Source organism: Rhynchophorus ferrugineus, unplaced genomic scaffold (genome assembly GCF_030347505.1).
Source record: "Rhynchophorus ferrugineus isolate W39M unplaced genomic scaffold, kcgeb_rfMv2 rfM1, whole genome shotgun sequence".
Classification (NCBI taxonomy): domain Eukaryota; kingdom Metazoa; phylum Arthropoda; class Insecta; order Coleoptera; family Curculionidae; genus Rhynchophorus; species Rhynchophorus ferrugineus.
In genome coordinates, this window is record NW_027472580.1 from 81,065,256 (window position 1) to 81,089,399 (window position 24,144).

The 24,144-nt window shown below is 32.2% G+C and overlaps 1 protein-coding gene across 1 annotated transcript in view; it reads right to left on the reverse strand.

Annotated features, from left to right (window-relative positions):
* The window catches only part of LOC143200279 (neurotrimin-like), a 268,783-nt gene that overhangs the window by 205,595 nt on the left and 39,044 nt on the right, over positions 1-24,144 (reverse strand). The gene's annotated exons all lie outside the window — the stretch shown is intronic.

Consider the following 24,144-nt stretch of genomic DNA (forward strand, 5'->3'; position numbering starts at 1 on the left):
TTTTAATTAAGTTGGGACCCGTCGTAATGGATGAATGCCTGCTAATTCGGTCGTTGTTCCGTGCGTTCTCGGCTTTTGTGGCGGCGAAGCGGTTTTATTTGATAGGCATTTATTTTTCTGTTTTTTTTTTGTTCTTTCTGCCCTTGTTTATCTCTTAATGGTATGTGATTTCTCAAGTGTCCAGTTTAGCAGGTGTACTGGAAAGTCAGTACTGGTTTTTCTAACAGCAAGCTATGTTTTGGTTTGACACATTTGTCATTTTATTATACTGACATCGAGCTCATAAAGATATTATATAGATGTTTAAGTTATAATGGCGAAACAGAGGAAACGTTTTGCATGGTCCCGTCATTGCAGGCACTGAGACCATTTTTTTGATTGATTCGTTTGAATTCTCCTACAAAGTCATTTGATGGACTGATTTGAATAACGTGATTGTTTGTTTCAGTTTGTTTTTGACCCCACTATTTTGTACCTGATAGAGAGAACGTTCAGCATTATTGTGGGTTTATTGTAAACATTAGAATTTAATAGCATGTATGTTCAATCTCAAAAGTGTTGTGTATAAAGCATACATGCGAAAATAAAAAACAATACGTCGTTTTCCTTGGAAGGAAGGACCCAAACTAGCTAGACTACTGTTATATTATATATATATATATATATATATATATATATATATATATATATATATATATATATATATACAATACAATAGAACGACTCATAATAATATTACCTACAGCTTAAACCCAAAATTTCTCTATACCGGGCGATGGCAAATTTACATTGAAGATAAATGTGAATATATTAAGTGAAAAGTTTTAATGCAAAGACATTTAATATATATAGATCCAAATTGTGTTGCCCTTTACAAAGTTATTTGTAAAATGTCGTTTATTAAAAACTTAATTATTCCGAAGAGGTTCATATACTCAAACAAATGTGTATTGGTTAAGATCCTTATAATTAATATTTTGGCTTAAGTCTACTTAAGTGCGGTAAGTGGGATTCTTTTGAGTCTACAAGTCAGAAAAATTAATTTACCAACAAGTAATTTTAAAAGGTTACATTAATAAATACAAAAGAATAATTCATAGATCAACTAGGTGGGACTGATATTATATATATAGACAAGATAGAATCTCATGTTTGATTTATTAATAAATATCTAAGCTTTCTCTTTAGTTCCTCGATTTTACTATAACAAGAGCATACCAGTAATTTTAATATATATCATACATATTAATTTTTGGTTGCTATTCATCAAATCGTCACTATTTGGTATATTTTCTTCACTCTAATGTATATCGTGCAATTGAAACGTTTTAATTGTCCATTCCATAATTTTTACAATAACATTGTCAAATAACTTGCATCAATACATTTTTTTGTTGAACAAGCCAATAAAAAATTACCAGATACGGTCTTAGTCAGCACTAGAAATATATGAGGAAAGAAGTGAAAATTGTATTGGTAAAAAAATTTGCTACCTGATTTACACAAATTGTTATTCATGTTGAAGTCTTGCTTGATAAAGATTGCTATTTAATTGTTGTGAATTTTACTGTTAGTTTACAATATTTGTAACCTTTATTGTATACGATAAGGTAAAAGGTATATTGGCAAATGTTGAAGATATTTCGGTATGGTGTGCTGTTACTATAAATGTAATAAAAACAGTTAGTTCTATGGTTTTTAACTCTTTTTATATTATATTTTTATCGATCTGTTTTTTTTTAATTTTTCATTTTAAAACGGCATTTGTTCGGATTGGTATAACAAATATTAATCAAAATACTGTTGGACCTGATATTATAGAAGTAGATATTTTTTTCATCACTATATATATTTCTGTGACAAAAAATTTTATGATAAACAAACTATAGAAAAAAAGCAGGAAACTATAACCAACGAGCCAATCACTGGCGACATGATGAAATTACTCAGTGAAATCTCAACGAGTCAAAAGTGCCAGACCTACCTGACTTTTACATTTCGAAAGGCATCTCATCACTGGATACTGGGACACTTTTAGATATAAATTGCATCACACAACATCTCAGTTTAAACGTAAGGCTCAAAAGTATAGACGATTTTGAAATGCAGATCCGAATTATAATTAAACAAATTCTTTCTCTAAGTTTATATTCTTATAAGTTTACATTTCTATAATTTCCAGTGCCCTGAAAATAATATAAAATATATACAGAGTACACTCATCTTGTCTTTTCGAGACTATTAGAGCCATAACAGAATAAAATGACAGTGTCGTTTTAATTATTAATAAACTCTTACCTAGCAAAATCAGTCACATCTATAATCTTGCACACATTGTAACCATCTAGCCAGTGATCAACAAGTTAGTAAACCCATTATCTTCGATGTGAAAAATAAGGTAAGAAAATAATATCTTAACATCAATCTCACCTTTTGAGCATGCCCATTTCGCAAAAGGATATAGGAACTGGTGGAAACTCACGTATATTGTGCTTCTCCTCTCTCGGGTTTTTGGTGATGGCAAAGAAAATCGGTGGCTGCGTCTTTGTTTACGAGCGTAGACGTTAGATGGTATTTTAGAGGTTAATATCATGTTTATATTATTCGATTAGTTTATACAATTATTTATTACTTGATAAAGTAAAGTAACAGCAGACATTACAAAAATTTGTGAGTAAAATATGAATTATTAGTAAAATATTATAATTTAGTAACACTGATTTTGTAAAATGCTATGGAACAATTGGTTGATTATGTCAAATAATAATATAATAATAATAATAAGTCATCAGTTTTTACTTCTCGTTCAAGTCCCCATAATTAAAATAATGAGAAATCTAAGTTTTGGGATTTTATTTTAATAAATTGATCTCCAATCAGTCTAAAAAACTAAAAAATAATTATTGAAACTATATAATGATTAATTATTTTTTGGTCGTGTCATAATCCGTTCCGTAGACAGCAAGGGTTGCGTAATTAATGAAGGCTTAAACCGCAAACAATCCCTTCATCTCCCCGATCGGAAATAGTGAAGAACGGAGATTGAAAATTAATAAAATGTGGATTTTACTTTTTAAGCCGCCCCGACGTGTCCCCCCACGCCGCGGGCCCTTCCACTATCAATCGCCTTCAGACCCTCCAGCCCCTCGCCCCGCTCATCCGACTAAATCACAATCGATATTGTCGTCCGTATTGTTTTTAATTAAGTTTTGTCGATCGTAAACAACGAGCTTCGAACGCGTGTTAATTCCGGCGCTCGTGTTACTTGTACCCCGGAACTCCTTTCGGCGCTGCGCGTTTTTCGCCCCTGTTGCCGTCATTATTTTAATTAAAAATGAATGGAAATCGAATTATTTTGAGCCGTTAGGCTTTGTGCTCCGTCAAAGATGATAACGTGTAAATGGGAAACGCGGAGCCTCTTGTCCCAGTCACTGATTCCGGTAATTAATATATACAGGGCGATTTTTATTCTTTTGTTTATCTCAAAACAACGAGTTCCCAGTTTTTATGATTTTTTAAGAACTGGTTCAATCGAGATGTCACAAAAGATGATGTAAATAATGTAGCATTATTGTTGACTGTGAAGGAGAGAATCATATGCTGTAAAAAAACTATTCATTTTCCTCTTCTTCCATCTTCATTATTAAAACAACTGGTAATATAAAATATACATATTGTGAAAAAAATTGGAAAAGTATAATTACAAAATCAGTACGTATAAAAGAATTATGAGGTCAGTTCGAATTGACTTACTAATCCTGTGGCTGATTTTCCATATGTTAATTAATATCTTAATGCTTAATGAATATCTGCATAAGGACCTGAACCTATGGCCAGAAGGCAGAACCTTTAATTTCGAGTCAGTGATTCGATTTTGTTTTAAGGTGGTAAAGGTCTATATATCCATAGCTTTTATAAAAATTTGCACGAGTCTCAGCTTTATGTAAAATGGTTGCAGAAAATCATTGTCACTTGGAACTAATAGTTTTGGTACCACTACCCAATTTTTATCTCTTGCTTAACTGTCCCATTCGCATAAAAAGCAACAAGTCTCAGTATATCCTCCATGCAATTCAATAAGTCTGAGCAAATATTCTACAATCATTTTTTTATAACATCTTTATTAGATATGCTTAGTATAATCTTAATTTACAACTAATTTATTATTACTTTTCCTATGTACTTGGATTAATTAAAAAGCAAGACGAGTGCGAGAAAATACATCAATATGTATTCCTCAATATTCTACAATCATTAAGAGTATTTTATTTTTCCAAGTAATACCTTCTTATTTTCATAATCATCTTTCATATTTGTTGCATATATGAAGTAGGGCATTAACGGGTACATTGCCATTGTGGAGTGAGACGGTTTCAATCAATCTAGTTTTAGACGAATCAATAAAAGGTCTCAATTCTTCAGGTTTTTCTTGGAAATTCAGCTTTTGTAGCAGCACTGATACAAAATACTAGATGGCCATCTTTAGTAAAATAATTGGTAGAGCTTTGTGTTTTTTCAAATGAGATTCCTTAAGAAAATAGGGCCCTTTTGATCGAATTCATAATCCGTATTAGTGTATAACTATGAGGATGTACTTGTAAAAAAGAAATGCGAATGAGGCTATAGACAGGAATTATTTTAAGCATGTATATGAAGTGTAAATAAAATAATGTGTTGTTCAGTTCCAACCTTCGTAGGGTGAAGACGTATTTTCAATACGGTCCAAGCTATAAAAAGATACCTTTCTTTAAAAAAACCCAGTATTTTATTACGGTTATTTAATTGAGTGTTAAAAACGCATAACAGACGCGGCTATCCGTCTCTCAGTGGACCTAAAGTGTAGTGAATACGTGTTTACGTGACCAGACAAAAGGACTGCATCTCATTTTTATTAGTGTTTAAAATTATTTCATCTTATTTTACAACAGTCCTTTTGAAATTCATTTATAGTATTTATAGTAAAAAACTAGTGCTAAAATAACGTAAGTGAAAAATGAAGTACGTGAAATAAACAATGTATTTATTTTATTTTTTTATCCTGTGGAAGTAAATTAAATAAAATATTAAAAATTAAAAAATGGCAAACCATAGCGATTCAACCAAATCACCTGCACACTTTGATATAAGATTAGAACAAACAGCAATAACGCAAACTCCACCATCAGAATGGACTACAGTCATTAACAAAAAACGATTGAGAAGTCCAGAAGAAGAAATCGCGAGGAAACAAACAAGAATCAGTGACTATTGGTTGCAGAAACCGATAGAGACAAAAAACAGTTTTAGCAACCTGTCGGAAGAAATTGAAGAGAACATACAACCAAGTCCTGAAAAAGTTGTTCCCAAACCACCACCAATAACAGTCTATAAGGTAGGAATAATAAGAAACATCCATGACTTATTGAAAACCATTACTACAAACTACACAATTAAAACAGTGAGCTATGAAACAATTAAAATCCAATTATTCGAATCGGATCACTTTAAAGTTCTTATAAAAGAATTAGATGAAAGAAACACCCAATATCATACATTCAGGCCAAAATCCGAGAGAACATTTAAATTCGTATTAAAAGGATTACACCACGGGACGGATTTTAACACCATCAAGGTAGCACTAGCTGAAAAAGGCCACGAGATCGTAAATATTCACAATATACGACATCACACGACAAAAAAACCTCTGCCTATGTTTTATATAGACATAAAACCTAATGGAAATAATAAGGCGGTGTATGAAATCACCAAATTGGAAAATAATATTATTAAATGCGAACCACCACATATAAAGAGAATTATACCACAATGCACAAGGTGTCAAGGGCACGGGCACACAAAGACTTACTGTCGCAAATCATATAGATGCGTAAAATGTGCAGGAGAACATAAGACAGGAGATTGTACTCGTAAAGTTCGCGATGAAAAAGTGAAATGTGTTAACTGTAATGGAAATCATCCAGCGAACTACAAGGGTTGCGCAGTTCACAAGCAACTACAGCAGAAACTCTATCCTGCCTTAAGGGAAAAAAGGCATCAACAAAAACAATCCACTACTACCAATCTACCACTACCCACCAGAACAAGTCAACCAGACATAACTTATGCCCAAATAGTTGAAAATGGTTCAGCACAAAAACGAGAGACAATATTTCAACCTACTGAAACTAGCAACATCTCAAGATTAGAAAATATGATGGCCAAACTAATGGATCAAATGAGTACGATGCTTGGTCTACTTACAACCGTCGTAAGCAAACTTGCCTAATGCCTGAAACCAATAGCTACAAAATCGCCGTCTGGAATGCCAATGGGCTCCAACAACACGCCAGGGAACTAAAAATGTTCGTAAATGAAAAAAATATTGACGTTATGATGGTTTCCGAAACACACTTTACGGACATGAATTATCTGAAAGTTCCTAAATATAAGATTTATCATACAAATCACCCTGATGATAAAGCACATGGAGGTACAGCCATAATAATTCGAGATGATATAAAGCATTTCGAAAAAGAAAAATTCCGCAAAGACTACCTGCAAGCCACCAGTATAACCATAGAGGAAGCCCATGGACCATTAACAATTTCTGCGATTTATTGCCCACCCAAACATAACAACAAGGCAGAACAATTTCAAGAATTCTTCAGTACGCTAGGTAATAGATTTATAGCAGGAGGAGATTATAATGCAAAACATTTAATGTGGGGTTCAAGAATAATAACCTCAAAAGGTAGAGAACTGCCCAAAGCCATAAGGAAAGATAACTTACAACATATATCTACTGGTGAACCAACATATTGGCCTTCAGACAGAAATAAAAAACCAGATACAATAGATTTCTGTATTACAAAAAATATTGATCCAAAAAAGTGTCAGGCAGAATCATGCTTCGACCTGTCTTCTGATCATTCACCAATAATAGTAACAATTTCTTCAAAAATTACCATCAAAGATAAACCCCCTTCTCTGTGCAATAATAGAACTAACTGGCCCTCATTTAGAGAAAACTTAGACCAAAATATCTCTCTAAATTTACCGTTACAAACTGAAATGGATATAGAAATAGCAGCAATAAATCTTACAAAAAATATACAGGAGGCAGCATATTCCGCGACTCCCAACAGTGAAACATTTCCAAGAAAAAATACACAGATATCATGTACAATACAGAAAAAGATAGCAGAAAAAAGAAAGTTACGACGAAATTGGCAACAGCAAAGGACTGAAGAGAATAAAAGAAAATTTAATAGGGCCATAAAAGAGCTGAGAGATCTAATCCAAATCGAACAGAACCAAGGCATTCAAGAATACCTAGAAAACTTGACATCAACTGAGGCTACAGACTATTCGTTGTGGAAAGCAACAAAAAAGCTTAGGAGATCCCAGCAGCATAATCCACCTATTAAAACAAGCGAAAATAATTGGGCGAGAAGCAATAAAGAGAAGGCCGACATTTTCTCAAAACACCTAAAAAATGTTTTTAAACCTTTCCAGTCTCAGCTACATAAAGATGACGAAAATAAAATTACTAGCTTTCTAGATTCGCCATTTCAAATGGATTTACCGCATGAGAAATTAACGGTCAAAAAAGTTAAACATACAATAATGAGAGAGATTAATATTAAAAAAGCTCCTGGTTATGACTTAATTACTGGCAAAATTTTAAAAGAACTATCAGAAAAGGCTATAAAACTATTAACATATATATTCAATGCTATGCTACGAATTAATTACTTCCCTAGTATCTGGAAAGTAGCTAAAATATTAATGATACTTAAACCAGGAAAAATACCAGAAGATGTGACCTCCTACCGACCTATAAGTTTATTACCAATAATCTCGAAAGTTTTCGAGAAATTATACATAAAAAAACTAAACTATATAATAGAAAAAAGAAAAATTATTCCAGAACATCAGTTTGGCTTTCGCAATAAGCACGGGACTATAGAACAAGTGCATAGACTTGTAAACCAAATAAACGCTGACCTAAATGCCAAAAGATATTGTTCGGCTGCTTTCCTAGACATATCTCAGGCTTTTGACAAAGTTTGGCATACGGGCTTGCAGGTTAAACTAAAGAAACTTCTCCCTCATCCGGACTATCAGCTACTAAAATCGTATCTCACTGACAGACATTTTTTTGTAAATCAAGGCGATGAACATACCGAATTAAATCCCATATATTCAGGAGTTCCGCAAGGTAGTGTACTGGGTCCAGTACTGTATCTTCTGTATACGGCTGATCTGCCCACCACAAAAATAACTACTGTGGCAACATATGCAGACGATACAGCAATCTTAGCATCCCATGAAGATCCAATCACAGCATCAATAAACCTACAAACCCACCTGGAGCAAATACAATTATGGTTGAAGACATGGCGCATTAAAGCCAATGAATCAAAATCCACGCATATAACGTTTACCCTGCGTAGAAGAACATGTCCACCAGTAAATATCAATCATCGTCAACTCCCCCAAGCAGAGCATGTTAAATATCTTGGTATGCATTTAGATCGACGCCTAACCTGGAAGAAGCACATACTCTCTAAACGGAAACAACTAGGACTAAAATTATATCAAATGTATTGGCTCATTGGGCGCAAATCCAAGTTATCATTAGATAACAAGGTATTGCTGTATGAGTCTATACTCAAGCCCATTTGGACATATGGAATTCAACTATGGGGTACCGCCAACAAATCTAATATATCCATCATTCAACGGTTCCAAAATAAGGTGTTGCGTGCCATTGTTGATGCTCCGTACTATATTTCAAATAAAGTGATACAACGCGATATTCCTCTAGAACCTATAACGAGTGTAATCCAACGTGTTTGTGTGAAGTACTTCGAAAGAGTGTCAGTGCATCCCAATGTACTCGCTAATCAGCTAAATATGCGACGTGATAGTGAAGTGCGTAGACTAAAACGTTTAACACCACCTGATCTGATTACTGGACATATGTAGAGTTTAGAATAAGCATTAGAATAAGACTAATTAATTAAGATAATATTATATACAGAAGATTGCTTAATGAAGTGATTTTCTACGTGCCATGTATATATAATATAGACATAAGAAATACTTATTGCCAATAGGGCAGATTGTGGACTCACGAAGAGTAATAAAAAAAAAAAAATAATGTGTTGGTGATTGAAATATCTATCCAAAATTGATATTCCTTATCTAAATTTAGATTGAGTGGGTGATATTTAGGAAATAAATTCCCTGTACATGAAGAAATCATTACAGACCCGTCCGTCCTAAAATATATCTTCTTTATATTGTATATTTTTGTTCGCTTCTTGAGTTTCGATGGCAAAAAAAAACGGGGAGAAAGCCGAGTAAATCTGCGACAAGCTGACAAATAATTCAGGCTCGCGTTTCTTCGAATAGGCATAAAAATAAAGTTGTTTACAAATCGATCAAATTTCATATTTATGGCATAATAAAGGAGGGGAAACGGACATTTCTATATCAACAGTTATTCGAAATAGATTTGGGGACATGTACGGGCGGTAATCGTTCGTCGGTTTGTTTTGCGTTTTATTGGAAGAGGATTAAAGTCGACGGGGAAATTTATTTATTATCAGAAAAAGCCAGATATATGTACAGCATTTACCTTTATTTTCAATATAGAATTAAGTTTTGTGGAAATTTCCAACAAAATAGAGAACTACATTTTACTGGATTGGTAATATCGTTCGTAGAATCGATTAAACCATTCGCCTCTTCTTTCCGTTGAAATAACATATTATTAAAAGTATCTAAAAGTTTTTGTTTTAAACCGTATATGTTTGATTACTGGCGTAGTCTATTCAGTTCTCTTTTGAATTCAATACTTAATCCGAATCAGAGAATATTCTCCTAATCTTATACGGTTGAACTTCTGTGAACTACACCACCCTTACCCTGGCCGTAAGCACATATATACCGAAGGGACCCAATTTCGTTGCGGGCTTGGCAGTGCATTTGTGGTGAACAAGTGGGTATTCCGTTTCAAGCGCCCTGAATAGGGTTCGGTATTAACCGCTGAACTCTTCGTAATATTCGAAGCTTTATCATACATCAAAAAACAATCCTTCCAACAAAGGAATAGTTAATCTTGACCAAATTCCGAAAGACTCTCGAATGGTTCCTGGAACAGAGACTCAACTTTCCCCTGGTCAACGACTAACTGTCAATCATCCATACCCTTTATCTGAATGGGATCAGGACAAGTTTACTGCGGGTATACCCTTCTGACGTTGCTGTACCGGGAAACGACCGCATGAATAGGCTAAATCGTCAGCCTCCTCGCCCCTCCCCATCACGGATGTTTGTGTCCATACTGACGTTATCCCAATCGCTTCTTGTTTCACAAATAATGAGGTATAACCATAAGAAGCTCTTTGAAGTTAAAGCTGATTTTCTTTTCTCTATTCGCGTTCCTTCTCTTCGCCACCATGTCGTAGCTTTGAATCGGCTGAGATTGGGCTACTGGCGCCTCTCGCTCGGTCGGTTGATGTGTCGCACTGTGAGTTTTGTCACCGTGCCCCCATTTCAGTCAACAGCATATTGAAAGACTGCCCACGGCTCATCCAGATTCGAACTAGGTATTAACTGCAAGATTTTAGAAATGGCTTAACAGGAGAAAATACAGAATTTTCGGATTTCTTCGGATAATAATAATAATACAAATAAGTCTTTTAACACATCATCTAAGTCTAACATTTCCTGAGCCATTTATTTGTCATGAACGTCAAAATCGCCACTTCTGAAATATTGAAACTAAGACGTGTGATTGGGATATAACGAATGAACATCTCCATAAGTTTGTAAAAGCGACTGGTGGACTTGGACAGAAGACTAGCATCTGTATATACTGAATAGCTCAAAAATACTAAATAAGAGATTTTTTTTTTCATATAGAGAAATATCGAAATTCTCAAATTCAATTTTTAGGTTAAATTGTTTAACGATTTTTTTACATTGGGCTTTGAACTTTTTAAGGCGCACAGGATAACATTACGCTATATGTAGTATATAGATTTTCATGGCATTCGAAAATGATTATCTTGTGCTAAATATACAAAAAAGCCTTTTCTTAATGAATTTCACACTTTTGTTCACCGTTGTTTTGGTATAGAGCAGATATTTTAAAAATTCTAGTTTTATTTTCTATAAAATATATTAAATTTTATATGGAAAGCAAATATATATTTCCATTTTACTGGCTGATGTAATTTTATAAATATTTTTGATATGGTACCAAAATCAATTGACAATGTCCTGCAAAATTAGTTAACAGAATAAAATAAGGTCAATGCATTCGCGGACGTTACTTAACTAAAACTGTTTTTTAAATTATAAATAATACAGAACTGTACTCCTTTTTATAAAGCAACAACAACTTCTAATAATTTTTCATGGTACTATTAGCACCTACTATATAAATTATATTAAATATTTAAATGGTATAAAGATATTATTAAACAGTCTGTTTGAACAATCAATAATTAACAAAAACAATATATTTTTTATTTTCACAACACATTTTTATATAAGTATTTTTTATTTTATTTTATATACTCTATTGAAGAAAATTTAAAGGATATATGTAAATAAACTTACTATTATTACTATTACTTATGTTATCTAATTACGTTCTTTTAAGTGAACATGAATATTTTTAAGAATTTTAAATATTAGTTGTCAAGGACCGCTGCTATAATCTATTAGGTGTTGTTTTGTTGATATTGCACATTTCCTGACCTTTAAGGATAAATATTTTCGAATTTCGAAATGTTAAAACTTTACTGTTAGTAATATCGATCATTGAGAAAAATGACATAACATATTAAGTACTCGAAACCTGCAAAATCAATCTCGAAAAAATCTTATCATAGATTTTCTTTTAGATATTTTGTCGAATATATATGCCATAGATATTTGGTCTGGTATTGATCGAAAGTATTCAAACTAGTGTATCAACAAAGGCTGTATTTAAGAAATGACTTACACAACCTAAAATAAGTTTTGAAGATACCGTGTTAAAGAGCGATATATATATATATATATATATATATATATATATATATATATATATATATATATATATATATATATATATATATATATATATCTTAATAATTAATCTTATAAATTGAAAGTTGTGTGACATTTCATGTAATTAACATTAATAACATTTTATGTAACATTCAGTAACTTTCTTAGAAGTAGGTCTAAAAAACACTTTAAACCAGTTAGCTGAGCAATATTTATACGTTATTTTCCAACGCACCAATATCTCATGTATTATGAAACTTTCGGGATGAGGAATTATGATCAAAAGCTGACATTTACCAAGAATTGAGGATGGAAACAAAATAAAAGATGAGCATATAATTAATTTGGAATATTTGGAATAATGAAAATTATATTGTAGTGTGTGATGTTTTATTATTGATCATCTATTGTTGAAATACCTAAGTACTTGATTTGAATGTGGAGAGAATGAATACTAACTGTTTAGCAGGCATTAGAAATAAGACGATATGACAATATAACAAATTAATGCAAAACAGAGAATGAACAGAACGAAGGAACCAAGAATTAAACGTAAAAATGCTATCTAATGAAAGTAAAGTATTTTACGTAGATATACAACTGTTAATTTGATGAATTAGGTATCCAGAAATTACCACTACATGGAAAACACATCTAGATCTCTACATTTTTTGTCGTGTGGAAAATAGTTTAATTATAATAAAACAATCCTAACTTACTGCATAATAAAACTGTAGTTAAACTAATTAGAACTGCAGTATATTTTAATTCCCTTGTTTTATTTATAGTAGTATTTTGTTATGTGAGTATGGAAATAGACCAAAAGCCAATCTTGTTGCGGTAACACCGTGACGTCATATATTTTTATGTTGCGCATTGGCTGTATTAATTTTTTAGAATATAATTACATTATCTATCGATGTATTCACTATTTCTTACTTAAAACACATATGCTATATTTTAATGAAAATTACAGTTGTAGGGTCCCCTCCGCGAAAACGTTCATAACCTGGGGAATACATATTAATGTTAACGGCACGGCACCAGGACAAAATGCATAAAGTTCAAACACGTAGCGAATTCGGGTATATTCATGTGCTCGATACAAAAGATCCGCCGCGTACATTATACTGCGGCATACTTTCTTCTCCAACTCCAACAACAGTGCATGAAATATTCCTTAGTGCAGACGGCCTTCTGTTGCATTCGCCGGTGCATCGCACTCCTGCAACGCCAGCCATTGTTCCTTCTTGGTTTTACGTTCCAGCATTGTTCTGGACAGTGTAACCGAATATCCGGATACAGATCGTATTATATAACCTGTATCGTAGCCAGTCGTCGTAGTTGTATGACGGAGGTTTATTTGTTAGTACGCTTCCTTGTTCTCCTTCAAGGGATGCAGCGTTACACGCCATTAACTAATACAATTGTCCGTGTTCTCATATTTTATCGCCGTTTATTCCAAGTATATTTAGCTTTCTATGAAGATAAATTCCCTGCTTGTCATACTGATTGTTTCAGAAACATTTAAAAATAAATGGTTGTTTTCAACCTAATTTGTTTAGGTTTTACTCAATATGTTATATATTATTTCTATTAGATAAAATGTCTAGAAAGTATTGATTTGCGATATTTCAGTATATTGAACGGAAATGAAGGTTCGTAATGTAATAGAACGAACTGTGCCCCTTATTTTCTAATTTATGGAATCTATCTTTGAAGTTAAAATAAAAAAATATCTAGCAAATGGTCCGAACAATTTAACGTAATATTTTGATGTGTATAGCGTTGTCTTAATTATATATTTTTTATCAACCAAATCTGTTATAACGAATTTTTATAAATAGTTGATTAAAAATATTGCAATAGTAATCCAATAATTTGGCTGTTGAAGTTGAAAAATCATCATCGACGTGTTCAATTATCTCCAACTTCGACGTAATAAATGAACATGTTTTATTCTTAATAGCAATGAAACGTAGTGATATTGATGAAAAATATTAAATCAGCGTAATAATTCTTGAAGTAAGTTCTTAAAGTGTATTTGCTCTGCTATTAGCGAATTATTATTCACTCATTTAAAACCACATATTACTTATATCAATTGAGAAATAATTACGTAGTTCTGCTAAACATATCTAAGGTCTGTGTAGGTTTTGCCACGTAAGATTTATGTTTTTAAATTTACTGAGTCCAAAAATGGTTTCCTTTTTTTTTGATAGGACGACACGTTAATTGAAAATTCGGGTAAATGTATTAATCCAGTTATTACATTAAAATAAAACTCTAAAGATACAATATTATTTTATTTACAAATCGTTAACGATATTAACTAGCACACTTTAACTTTACTAAAACAAATGAAGTCTTCATTTGCTTATAGGAAGAAGCTGGAAAGTCTCTTTTAAGCATCTAACAGTACACTTGTATAACTCAGGTGATATCACTACATTTTCCTTGGTATTTTTTTTCAGCTCTTTAATGCCTTGGAGAAATCGTTCACCCAGCTCTTCTAACAGACAGCTCCCAAATTTTCTGACGAGCAGTCGACGTAGGAATGAAGAAAATTTACTTTTAAATTCATTAGCCAATCTAACGCATCAAGCATAATGACGATTTGTTTACAGTTAAGTTCTCTGTAACTACTTAAACATTTCTAAATGACCTCCTCAAAAGCAATCCAAGATTTATTTTGAAGATGTCATGGTCGTTATGAATTATCGGTCCATCACAAGCTAATCATCACCTCCCTTCGCCTTTGCTTCTGAGAAGCCTCGAAAATTTCTAATTTATTATTGGATCTCTTCCAACAATCTCTATCTTTGGAAAGTGATTTTACAAATTACTTCATTAATGGCAAATTTATGTGCAGCTGTGGAAAATTAAATTTATGTGGAGGTACCAATACTTCTTTGGCGGCGTGCTTTTCATAAAATTATAAAATTTAAGCTTCTAAAATCATGCTTGCAACTAAACTGATATGCTAACTGTTAGAAAGATAAAATTGAACAACTCTTTTTGTTGTTGGATACTATATATGTATATATATATATATATATATATATATATATATATATATATATATATATATATATATATATATATCAGTCAACCACCAAATTAGCAAAAACTTAAACGAGTATAAATGTTGCTCCGTTGCATTTCTCGATATATCTCAGGCCTTCGGCAAGGTTTGGCACACTAGACTACATGTTAAATTGAAAAAGCTTTTGCCCCATACGTACCTTCAAACGGGGTGTATATTAAAGCAAATGAGACAAAATCTACCCATGTGACATTCACCCTTTGTAGAAGAACATGTCCCTCAGTAAAATCGAACAATCATGAATTTATAGCGACAAAACGCATATATAGCGACAAAATTCAAACAGATTGGCTTTAAACTAAACCAAATATACTAGCTGATAGGGCATAAATCTAAATAATCATTAGATAACAAGGTTTTGCTTTTTAAGACAATACTTAAGCCCATTTGGACGTATGGTATTGAACTGTGGTGTACAAGTAGCAAGTCTAACATAGCTATCCCCCAAAGTGTACAGAATAAAGCGTTGCAAGTCATCGTCCATAACCCATATTACGTGTCCAACAAACTGATCCAGCGCGATATCCACTTAGAACATATAAGGAGTGTGGTTCGAAGTGTTAGTGCGAAGTACTCTGAAAGACTATTACTGCATAATTATAATAATTGTTATAATAATTTTATTATAAAAAATATTTATTGTCCATGGGCAGACTGTTGAAGTTCTAAGAGATTCATAAAAAAACTAAATATAATAAAAAATTAACTGGTAGCAGACTGCTTTCCCCTATCCCAGGATCATTCCGAAAAATTTTTCAACCTCTTTTAACGAGTTAGTCTTGTTTCGCATATTAACATTATTTCAACCATTTCAACACATTAACAGTTAACAATATTTTCAAATCAAAAAACCTTCTTGAATCCGGACTGTCGCTTCACAGCACATCCGCAAATGCGATCCCACCTGTTAAGCAAAATTTATGAAATATTTTAAATAGTGGGGAGATAGGGAAGTTAATTATAAACCTTAAGCTGAACATTCACACCACTCTTACTAAGAATAACTCAAATTATTAATCAAGTTATTTAATTTTTAATGCGAATTAATTTTAGCTAAAAAATCTTTTTTTTTCTGTTATCCTTAAAAGCTCTAAAATCAAGTTGCTTAAGTTTACGTAGAAATCAAGATCTCTTGGTGGTATAACCTACGGAGTATCAATACATTCTTCATCCCCACGATTCATACCTTTTTCGGATCCTCCCAGACAAAAGGTTGATAATTTGACAGATTCTGACGTTGAAGACAGAAGATATTGTTTTTCATGGATTTTCGACACAAAAAACCCAGAATCAGTATAATATGTCACATTTAAAGGCAAATCAACGAAATGATTCTAAGATTGATCAATTGTTTTAAATTTCTGTTTAACAGGTTTAAATTCTACTCATTAGGAACGTACTGCTTGGAAATTTTTTTAAGACTTTTTTTTGCTTTGTAAGTCGACGTCGCTTTAATACGAAAATCGATTAATATTTTATCAACAAATATATCTGTGGTTAATGTAAAGTTAATTTTCTATCGTTAAACGATTTTTTGTAATTAAGTAAATATATCAAATCCAATTTACATTTAGGATTTTTTCTTGTTTTTTTAAGACAAAACATGACTTGTGTTTCAAATTAACTTTATATTGACTTATAATTTAATGTCTTTTTGATGACGCTTCTTTCTGATTCTTTAACGGATTCGATATGTATATCAACCAATAAATTTTACTATGCTGTCGCTTTTTACAGGCGTCTCACTCCGTTTCTGTAATGATGTTTTATTTGCTTCTAGTTTTTTATTTCTTTTATTTAAGGACTGTGAAAAATAAAAGAATATAGACGTAAACTGAAAACTTAATTTCAGTTTCTCAAAATACTTTATATTGACAAGGTGAAAATTAAATGTAACTGATTAAATATAATCATAAAAACATTAGCTAATTGTATGTACTACTAGATTATATTTTTGCTTTCAGATATTAAAAGATATATTTCAGTTCAGTGGAAGGGTGAGGTAATTATTTACTTTCTTCGGAGTTTTTCACTGCATTTAATGAAACAAATAGATGTTGGTGGGGACAATGGTCAGGGCAACAGGACGGTCGTCCTGCTTTTGGGATAGTCGCGGGTTCCAAAGTTTCTGGGGCATTGCCGTAAATTTATGTTTATAACAGCGATAGTACGAAAGGCAAGAATGTAAAATTCGACAAAAAAAATTATCCCAGACACGTCAGTAGCCAGGTTGGATAAAATCGGTTGTCGTCTGGGTTGGTCTTCAAATGGGTTGGTTTAATGCCGAATAGTGTAGTTCGAAGTTAAGCACAAGTCCAGTCCAGATAAACACTAGTTGGTAAAAAGGACTCTGTAAAAAGGAAAATTTTAAAAATATTTGCATGCATCCCAAAATGCGCTTTATTAAATTATATAATTTATATTATATTCGAACTTATATTACATTACTGTAACATACAAAAAACCAATGATTATTATAATCCAGTACTACACGTTGTTGGTTAAATAATATTATTATCAATTATGAAAAACTAGATCTATAATATATCTGTTATAATATAGATATTTTAATGTTGTTAGTTTAAATATTAATTTATAGTAACAAAATATAATTTTTTTAAACAATTACGATTTAAGGGGGAATACTTAATTTTTTTTTGATTTTTGGAAAATATGGATTTTTATAATAATAATAATAAAATAATAATATATATATATATATATATATATATATGTATATACATATAGCACAAAGTTAAAATAGACCAAAAGGATGTTAAAAAAAGATCAGTTATATGATTTCGTTTCCTCGAAATACAATATATCTTGCAACACAGAGTATAGAGATATCTTGCAATTTAAGTTAATAATAGCACAAACTATGGATTTTATTATTATTTGATCAACTATAATTTCGAAAAAGGTTTATCTGGTGATGCTTTCAAACTAAATTATATATCGAAATAAGCAAAAACTGTGACAGATTTTGGATATATTTGCTCCTCTAATAGAACCGTTAAAAAATCAACCTTACTATTAAATAATCAATATTTCTGTTAACTTAATTCATCCTATAAACTTCAGTCTTAGCTGTATCTGGTTAGTAGATATTAATCTAATTAAATCTTGTAACGCCGAAGGGTCGAATATTCCTTGAAAGTACTTGGAGAGATTCTCAAAATGTTTAGTTCTTGACCGTAATGCTTAAGTAATAAACATGACCTCTGTGTGTTAGTCTCGCAAAACAAGTTTAATAATTTGTACTACATAACTTATTATAAAACAGCTGGAATCTCTATATCCACCAATTGGTCCAATATTACTGATTGTTTACAAAAAGTCTATATAACGAACTAACAAAAATATATATAACTTATAATATTTACACGAAAAACATACAACATTCTAAAATATTAACAATAACTCACTCGTTCAAAGCGCTTTGTTTTTGTAATTTAATAACTACCAGCTGATACACTGTCCTCTTTTGATAATATTTTACTGTTTTACTAGGAATTTTACTGCACAAATGGTGTAAAATTCGAATCTATGCCGAATTTTTATTATAGAGATAAATTTTTTAATTTATATTTAATATGTTTATATAGCATATATATTTATAAATACTATCTATAACTCACAATAAATGGTCTAACAAAGAAAGTCATTTCAGCACTACTTATAATAAACTACGTATTTTCATGAAATAATTTGTCCTTGTTCAATATACAAAAATAAAATGTCCAAGATACATATATATGTGATAATTGAAGATCCAAATCTCCATATAATTGTAGATCCAGAAATGCTCGTCTAGCTCCAAATAACTTTCTGATTTTCTGATTTTGATGTTTTCGGTCCGACAGCGTAAACACAATACTTTTATAGATTAAGATTTTTATAAAACACAATAAACAATTAAACAATATTCATTTATACTGTTCTGGTATTTAAATGTAGGCAAAAACTAATTCTGTTTTTTTAGTAAATCATTAAACTGGCAAATTTCTAGCACTCATTCTTTATGCATTATTTGTTGACTCAGTCAAAAGTTATTCCGCTCTGAAAAATTAATAATTCTTCGGGCATGCTAGTGGACGCATGCAAAATAGCCATATAGTATCTATCGAATAAGCTAGTTTATTTAATTTATAGCTTAGTGTAATGTAAAAATGCAGCTCATATAATTTAAAAAGTGGATGAAATTGAATTTTTGAAGAAGAAATAAGTGAATGTTCATATAAAAATCCTCAATGAACTTAATATAAATTCTGCTTCTTTTTCTTCACCATGTTTTTACTTCCTAAAAAGGACAAATGTAGCACAGGGTTACCAAAAATTATATATGGTCTAATGGTGATGAGCGATTAGGCAGACTCAATTTTCACAATTGCTTTGTTGGTCGTTATGGAAATTTCGATATTCAAGATGATTCCCGACGATATAGAATAATATTCTATTATATCAGTATCTTTACCGTTTACAAAATGCTCGACACTAAACTAAGACAGATATTTAAGTTCCACATGAATTAGCAGGAAAAATAATTGTTCTACCGAGTTGAAAACTAATGAAATCTGAATAAAGTATGGCAATAATGAGCGAGAAATATCGTGGTCAGAGCCCGAAGAAGCTTTACAAATGGTTGTAAAAACTTATAACGCTAAGGAAGATGACGCGAAGTGCTGCTTGAGCCCAGCTAAACCGACATTAATTCGACATTTTACTGTCATAACCAAATTCGCTTGAAAGAAGAAAAAAAAAGAAACATCTGTAATATTTATAATATATATGAGATAATGGGAATTTGATCGAAACAGAGAAATCGAAATTGACTGGAAACGTGAGAAAATCTCATGTCTTAAACAGGTGTGTGAAAATCACTTTGATCAGTTTTGCACACAAAAATTTTAATGGCCAATCTCGAAAGTTCAGACGGAATTATGGTTTTACCAGAAAAGTGCCGAAAGGTCATCAATCAAAATGACGTATATAAAATTAATTAGTGTGACCTAGTGAATCTAGTTCAATCACTTCTACATAGTTATTTGAAAACAACAAATAACAATATAAAACAAAACACAGAATAACAACTATGTTGACAATGAAAATATAATCGATTGCAAGAAAACATATTTTGAGGAAATGGACAAGTCCTATATTATATTAACAATAATAATAATAAATTTAATAGCTAAGAGAATAAATTATTAAAATAAATATAGCTGTCATTAACATATATATTTATTGATTGGCATTCGGGTAAATTAGAATATATATATATATATATATATATATATATATATATATATATATATATATATATATAATATGTATATAGAACCAACCAGTGTTTATTATTCCAGTAAATGTACTTCCCGTGAATGTAAATAAAGAGTGTCAAATAATCCAATATCTTAACACCATTATTTATGTATTACTAGCGACCCGCCCCGGCTTCACACGGGTGCAATGCTGATACTAAATTAAATACACTACAGAAAAAATATGAACGTTGTATATAAAAACATAGCGGCCCGCTCCGACTTTGCACGGGCATAAAATATATATGCCTATGTCACTCAATGAAAACATGATTAAAAACGATCCAGTATTTTTGGTTCATTCATTACTGCCCTTGGCCTGCACGCATTAAATTTGGAGTAAAACAATTCCTCTTCCCCTATACTTACTATGAAGATTTCCTGCTATCTTTGGAATATCTAAATTCATACAATTTTTATTACATTACACATTTTTAAACGCAAATTTTAAATTTGTAATATCTCCGAAAATATTTGTTTAATTTACATGCTGTAAGGAACCATATTGATCTATATTAATTGCACACTGTAAGGTACTTAATTCGATAAGGATTAATGCCGTATTGCTTAAAATAGCTTCGTAAATAAGCCATTTTCTGACGTAAAAAGTAAACAATAAAAATGGTTAATGTGGGTTATCCCTAAAAGATAAACATATACCATCGCGGACTTTTTTGTAGACCTTTTTATGGTGTACAATACTGTAGTACATTAATTTGATCTAACTCGTAGGGTTTGGCAGCGTTTTTGCTAATTGCTAAATAAGCCTAAAAAATAGGTTAATTTACGATATCACGTTAGAAACCTCTAAAATTAGCAATGTTGCCTTAGTATATTATGCATGTATTATACATATAAACCTTCCTCTTGAATCACTCTATCTATTGAAAAAAACCGCATCAAAATCCGTTGCGTAGTTTTAAAGATTTAAGCGCACATAGGGATATAGGGACAGAAAAGGCGACTTTGTTTTATACTATGTAGTGATAAAGTTATATTTTGTTACTTTTGGTTTCTTTCAATTAAATATTCCTTTTGAGTGGATAAATATGGCTTCTCCAATATATTTCAAACTCATCTAAACAGCATGAGAAACGACGAGTAAAACATAACGGACGGCAGCTCCTAAAGGTACATAGCGTTTTTTGTTCCCCATTCTAATTTAAAAGTGTATATTAAACGAGTTGTGTGTACGTTAATAAAAAAAAATATTTACGCAGTACCCGTACCCTCTCGAGACTCGATTATAACAATCGATAGATAAAAAAACAGGAGGTCTGTTAATCGTATCATGATTGAAATTGCCGACTGCTCTCGTTTCTTTATACAACAATCCCTCCTGATCCTCCAATCGGCTTGTATGTAAAGCAGGCCGATTAACAATTATTAAAATAATCCCTTGTACGAGAAGTTTCGAGCAACCCGAACTCGACTGGTTTAAACTTCGGAATTTCGGACGGGAGACGTGTATACGGACGGAACAGGTCCACTCGACCGTTTCCGACTCGCGTTATTGATATTCAAAAGCAATTTGATAACGACGGTTCCTGTTAACTAACTCGAATTGATTCCCCAATCGAGATATGTCCGATCCCGTTGGATATCTTTCGACCCGAAGCGAACGTAACGACTTGCGAAGGTGTGTCCCCGTCAATAAGTTGTTCTATTAGGGAAATGTCGCCGGGGTTTGTATCAGTTCAAGACCGTAGGAAACACTATTTTATAGGTATTATGAATAATATAATCATGTCGTGAATTAGATCTATTTTATTATAGGAATATACGATATTCTTGGGTCCATATTTAAATTATCTCGATAGAAACTAATGTAACGGACGGATCTCTAATATATCGATGTCATTGTGTATTAGGCGGTATTCATAAATCAATGTTTAATATTTTCTATAATATAATTTTTTTTAATAATATCAATAGTTGATAAACATTTTTTTGTAAATACAGGTACCATATTGACTGAAAAGTACCGGACCTAACACGTAGATGGCGCTAGTTTTATTGCTTTTGTGGGTTGTATGCGATGCAACCCACACAATAACTCAGTAAAAACAAGGACCACGTGGAATTCTTTGCTTACAGACAATGGTCCGGCACGACACAAAGGGTACTTCTTCTGACAGTGGAAAAATGAGAAAGAGGGTTTTTCGAGGGTTGCAATTTGGATTTATACCTGGCCGAATGCGACGGTGCCAATTACACCAGTTGGCAATCGGCCAGTGTAAAGTATAAGAAGAAGAAATGCCCTTCGCTGTTGTCGGTTTTATTTTTGGGCTTTGCGTGTTGTGCAGTATGGCTGGTTGTCTAAGCTGCCACACTTTTGTAGCGACCGCTGCAACCCTTAGGCCCCTACATATACATCTACATTAAGTTGAAAGGTTCTCAATGGTGGACGACCGATCGCCTATAAAATACCATCATGATGACGTCCCTGTCTTTTATGTCTACCCCTTTTAATAGTACCACTTCTGTAGTGTTTCTGTAGATTCTTAACCTATCCGAATATCGTGTCAATACTCCCGTCGACTACATGTATTCAAATATCGGAATAAACGGTTTCAAATCAATTAGTTTTTCTGTCCCCGTGCTAATTCCTTCCACAAATATAGTAGTGAGTGTTCGGACAAATAATCGGTAGGACAGCCACACATTCCGACCCACAAGACGAGCATTATTACACATTCATCACTTTCTCAAATAGTAGTTACCTTCCAAAGAAAGGTGTTAAAATTTCATGATATTCTACTCATAAGTTTGTGAGTTATTGTGTTAACCGTGACACTACTTTTGTTATTTTCAAAACAATGGATCAAAAAGAATTTTGTATTTTCATTTTACACTGTTTCTTGATGGGAAAAATACCGTTCAAGCGAATCAATGGCTTAAAAATTGTTATACGAACTCCACTCCGTCAGAAAACAAAACAATAAAACGTTGGGTTGCAGACTTCAAACGTGGTCGTAGAGACACCGATAATGCAGAACGCCGTGGTCGTCCAAATGGGGTGGTAACACCTGAAAACATCAAAATAATCCACAAAATCGTTTTGAATGATCGAAATGCGAACTTGCGACAGGTAGCTAACATAGTAAAGATATCAAAAGAACATGTTGGTTTCATATTGCACGAGAATTTAAATGTGAGGAAGCTCTATTCAAAGTGGGTGCCGACTTTACTCACTGTTGACCAAAAACGAAAACTAGTTGATGATTCTGAGCAGCATTTAGCTATGTTCCAATGAAACAAACTGGATTTTTGTCATCGATATGTGACAATGGATCAAATATGGATCCACCACTTTACTCCGGAATCAAAACTATCGTCATCTGAGTGGACAACTGGTGACAGACCTATTAAGATAAATCGTTCTACAAAAGTAGTATTGAAATGTTAGAGCGGTGCTGGAATGATTATGGCCGACTGTTTTGCAACTATCTGCTTTTTCGACTGATTTAAGTCCATAATTCCCAACACTAATTAAATATGTACAACGTACAACGGGGCAAAAGTCCCACTACCATTTTGATTGCCTATAACTTTTCTCAAAGGAAAGATAAGAGTAAGCTTGGTTTTCATAAAGAGTTTATTTGGTCTTTACATTTTTTTTTGTTATGATTGAAAAATTATATCGACTAAATGGCTATGCAA